We start from the raw sequence: 4,896 nt of genomic DNA, 5'->3' as shown, positions 1-4,896 counted from the left end.
GGATGCTTTTCTCCGGGAAAATGTTGGACACAGCCTGGCTCCAATTTTTACTTCCAGGCCTTTCCTGGCCATCTGCATCCTCAGCCACAAGCAGGTTCTGCAGATCGACGTGGCTCTGGGGGAGCAGGGACTCCTGTCTGGGGGCAAAGAAAACAAAGACAACTTGTAAGAAGAGAACCTGGAGCTTCTAGTTAGAAGAGAAAGGACTATTCAATCAAGGCAGGGCCGATGGAGGAAACTTTCTAAAATGGACCAAGCAGCAGAAGCACAGGAGTTTTGCAGAAGAAATTCCCCTCGCAGCACTTGGCTTAGGGAAAAAGCCTGATGTTGCTAGGAGAGACTTGAGTTCAGGTCTAGTATTGGGTAGCAGACATCGGAACATTTAGACTATTGGCTGTCCAGGCTCACGCTATTCCAACCTGAGACTGAAACTCTTCTAAAAGCTAGGGATGCTTGGAAGAAATGTTTCTGCTCACCCCACGACTGGGGACCGTGCATCATTCCTACCTTGCACCTGTCCAAAGGCCTTCCTCCGTCTGCGCTCCGGCAGCTCTCACCGAGGCTCGCGCAGGGATGGAGGCTCTCACCACAAGTATCCCAAGTGTGGAGATCTTCCTCATCCTGCTCCTCCACTGCTGACATCAGGGAATTCCCTGGAGCTGCCAACACCTGCCTTTGCTGCTCGAGGATCTTCTCTGGCACCATGCCAAAGGCCTTCTCCTATGGCAGCGCTGCAGCATCCTGAGAGTCACGGACTGGAACTGGCACCTTCAGGAAAGTTCTGCTGGGAAACACCCGTCAGCCATTCCCTGACTGCAATGAGCTGGCCTCCTATTCCTCTGCAAGGCTCTTCCTGGCCACGCGCATCCTCAGCAATGACACGGTTCTGCTGAGAGCCGCGGCTCGGAGGGAGCAGCGAGTCCTGTCCAAAGGGCTTCCTCCGTCTCCAGTCCTGCCCCTCTCACGGAGGTACCAGGTATGGTCAAGTCTCCTGCCAGGAGTATCCGACGTGTGGAATTCATCCTCATCCTTCTTCTCCATTGCTGATGGCTCTAAGTGCCCTGCAGATGGGAACATCTGCCTTTGCTGCTGGAGGTTTTTGTCCAGCCCCACACCAAAAGTCTTCTCCTCTGGTACTGTCACATCATTCTTGGAACCTTGGTCGGGAACTGGCGGCTCCAGGACAATCGCTGCTCTGCCTCTGGCTTCTGGGAGTTCCTTACTGGAGGCCTCCTCTTTTCTATCTCCTGCTTAAACAAGAAAGGCTTCCTAACTTGACTGCTCTATGCCAGCTATGAGTACATCATCTCCTCTGTAACTCTTTTACAGTGGACACAGAGTTTGTTGAAGCTCATTCTCACAACTCTTATTGTGACTATGCCTCATAACTCTTACAACTCTTATTAGTTCATAACCTGGATTGCACATTGTCTCTGTCCAGATTAGAATTTTAAAATATACTATACAATTCTCCAGATCCTCTAGCTACAAGATGCAACCACACATCTTTGTCCTTTTTTATTTCTGCAAAAACATTGGCAATTGTTTCTCTCTTTTATATTTTCCCTTTGGAACTCATCTGTTTCCTGTTTTCACTTCCTCTGCTCAGAAGACCTTTCCTTTGGTTTATTCTTGTACTGATTCTCCAATCTTTCCAGGCTACTTTATCGAGATGTAGCTGGTGCAACAGACACTTCCTAGATAGTTTTTGTTATTTTGATTTATACTACAGGAAGATGATAAAACACGTATTTTACATTACCTCGGCCGGCAAAAATTTTTTGCATTTTTAATGGAAAATACATTTTTAAAGTTTGGACAGCATAATTTAAAAAAAATAGCTTCATTACCTGTCCAGTAGCCATAACATAGATCTGTAGCCATCATCTAAAAGTAAAGCCAGCTTTTGATTTGATACACACATTGAGACTTTATCCTGTAGGAAATAAAGCAGAAAAAATATGCTATTACAGTTTTATCTTCGACTGCACATCACTTCTAACCTTGAGCGAAGGCTCTGCATTATGGAATAGAACCAACTGAGGCAGTGCAGCTCTAGGTTAACACATGATCAGAACCTTAGACTGCTAAGGAAGTGCAGGAAATAGTTTGGCTGCCACCACGAGGCAACAGCACATTCTCCTGTTGACATTCTCACAGTCAGAGTGAAACTGGAACCGAGCAATCGCATTCCTTTACAACCACCCTTATGCTGCAGAGATGGAGCCCTGAGCTCAGCAATGCCATTTGTGACAGAGCTTTCCCAGGTGGGAAGGCATCCTCCCTTCCCAGAGGTATTGCAAGTTCCCCTCTCCCCACTCCATTCCATCCGGAAATGGAATGCTGACAATCCATAAAGGTTATACACTACAGGACTGGCATGGATTCTTTTCCTTAGGTAGATCTAAGGCAGTCTGGGAGTTGCTCAGCCTCTTGTGCCCTCCTCAAGGGAGCATTTGTAACTTTTCTTCCTACAATAATCCAACCAAACAACTTGGTTACTACTCCAAGTAATTACCAGAAGCTTTGGCTGTGTTTTCCCATTAGATTCTATTTAACCCAATATTTTGCAAATATTGACACTTCTGTATTTGAAATTCCCAGCATATTACAGAGATTTCATAGGTGATCTTCAAACTTGAGAGGTGATATTGACCACAGAGTAGCAATAAATAGGAAATATCAGGACAAAAGTTAATCCAATACACACCCCCAACAACCCTCCAATTTTTTTTATATTATTTTTTTTTTATTCTAGAAGAAACAAATTTAACAGCACTGCCATGCATGCAACAAAGTGACCCAGGCATGAAGATGAGCAAGCTGTTGGTCCTTCACATTCCAGTTTTCAAGGGTGACATTAGTGGGACACTGCTTGGAGCACTGCAATGATATCAAAGTAATCCATTAAACTTCCTGCTAACTGGAAATTTCTTTTAAGATGCATAGATAATACATTGCTTATTACTTACACATACAGTCAAAAGGAAAAAACAAGTTTCACCACATTCTCATAAACCTCTGGAAATAAAGTCCTGTAAACTTAACTGCCTTTCTCAATTTGAGAAATTGCTACTGCCATAACATTACCTGTACAGGACCTTGTCAATTGGATGCTTTTGCCCAGACTCCTTGCTCCATATATGTCATTTACACCACAGAAAACAAGACAGAATCCTATCCAAGCAAAAATTCAGTGGGAATGGAGAATGACTTACTCGGCAACACCTGATTCTCTCTGTGCAACATGCACTACAGCTTTCTTTCGGGCTGATCAAACACTTCTTATGCTAAAGATCATCATCCTATAATCTGGACTATGGACTGACTTCCTGGCCCGACGTGCCTCATCGCCGCCACCCTGATCCATTATCTGGACATTGACCGAGCCTGACCATACCCTCAGCAACCACCACCTCCCTGGGCAACCTGTGCCAACGCCTGACCACCCCAACAGCAAAACCAAAAAATTTAATATGTAATCCGAATCCCCACTGTCCCATTTGAAGGCCACTCCCTCTAGTAGCCCGTAGGCTTCTTTTCGGAAGCGATGTGAGGGGAAGGCGGCTCGCCGCTCCCCTCTGCCCACACGGCTTGCTCCCTTCCAGGCCCGATCCCACCCACGGCAAGGAAGGAACGCACCCACCCACACGCCTGGGGCCACTCCCCCACGGGGGCTCTGTCAGTCCCCCGCCGGGGGCTGGTCACTCCCTCGCCGGGGGGGGGTCACTGCCCCATCAGAACCAGAACCAGAACCCGAACCCGAACCCGAACCTGCGCCCGCGCCCGCGCCCGCCCTGCCGCCACCGCTCCCGCTCTGCCGCCCCCAGGGCCCCTCAGCGGCACCGGCCCCTCCGGGCCCCGCCCCCGCCCCGCGGCCCCGGCCAATCCCCGCCCAGCCCCGCCCGTCCCGCGGCTCCCCATTGGTGGCGCGCGCTCCGCCCGCGGGCCGAGCAGCGCGAGCGACGCAGGCTCCGCCCCCTGTCCCGCTGCGCGCGCGGAGCGCTCGGCCGTGCCCTGGGGAGCGGCGGCCGCGGGGCCCGCGCGGAGCGGCCGTTCCTCCGTGGCTGCGCCGCCAGCACGGCCGGCAACGCGGGCGCGCAGAAGGCGCTTCGGCCACCGGGCAGCAGGGATCACTGCAGAAACCCAAACGTTCTGGAAGAGTGGGAATTGGTGTCCAAGGACACAGTTTACACCTGCACTTGGCTCGCAACATCCCCCTGCAGCGCTACGGGCTGGTTACTTTAGGCGGCCACAGAGCCCTTAAAGGGAACTGGGCCGCCTTGACTTGTTAGCAAAGCGGCCACAGAGTCCCTAAATCAGACTGGGCTGCCTGGAGTTGTTACTAAACTCCCCCCATTGCACTGACCGTTCTGTGCAATTTCCAATGGCCCCGCAGAAAAAGACCTGGGGGTGGTGGCCAAGAGCTGCTGAACACGAGCCCAGGTGTGCCCAGGTGGCCAAGAAGGACATTGGCATCCTGGCCTGGGTCAGCAACAGTGCGGCCAGCAGGACCAGGGCAATGACTGTCCGTCCTCCTGTTTTGGGCACCGCTGAGGCCCCACCTCGAATCGTGGGGTCAGTTTTGGGTCCCTCACTGCAAGAAAGATTTTGAGGTGCTGGAGCATGTCCAGAGAAGGGAATTGAGCTGGGGCAGGCTCTGGAGCACAAGTCTGAGGAGAAGCGGCTGAGGGAGATGGGGGGGCTCAGCCTGGAGAAAAGGAGGCTCGGGGAGGACCTTCCCTCTCTCTCCAACTCCCTGGAAGGACACCGGCTTGGGTGGGGATTCCTAACCATAAGGTATCTATCCCATGATCTTTTGCGCCAAGAGGATTGTCACTGTAACTAGGATTTGGCAGCCGGGAAACCTTGGGGAGGATGGAGGGTTTTGCTTTA

At 51.0% G+C, this 4,896-nt stretch overlaps 1 long non-coding RNA gene across 1 annotated transcript; it reads right to left on the bottom strand.

Moving 5' to 3' along the window:
- Positions 1-771: 771 nt before the first annotated feature.
- Positions 772-3,308, bottom strand: LOC125330845. Its single transcript, XR_007205723.1, has 3 exons — positions 3,219-3,308; positions 1,851-1,936; positions 772-1,247 (listed from the first exon to the last, which is right to left on the bottom strand). It is a non-coding gene; the product is annotated as an uncharacterized LOC125330845 (long non-coding RNA).
- Positions 3,309-4,896: the final 1,588 nt, after the last annotated feature.

This window comes from Corvus hawaiiensis, chromosome 10 (genome assembly GCF_020740725.1).
Source record: "Corvus hawaiiensis isolate bCorHaw1 chromosome 10, bCorHaw1.pri.cur, whole genome shotgun sequence".
NCBI classification, from domain to species: domain Eukaryota; kingdom Metazoa; phylum Chordata; class Aves; order Passeriformes; family Corvidae; genus Corvus; species Corvus hawaiiensis.
This window is presented reverse-complemented; position numbering and strand designations above follow the sequence as displayed.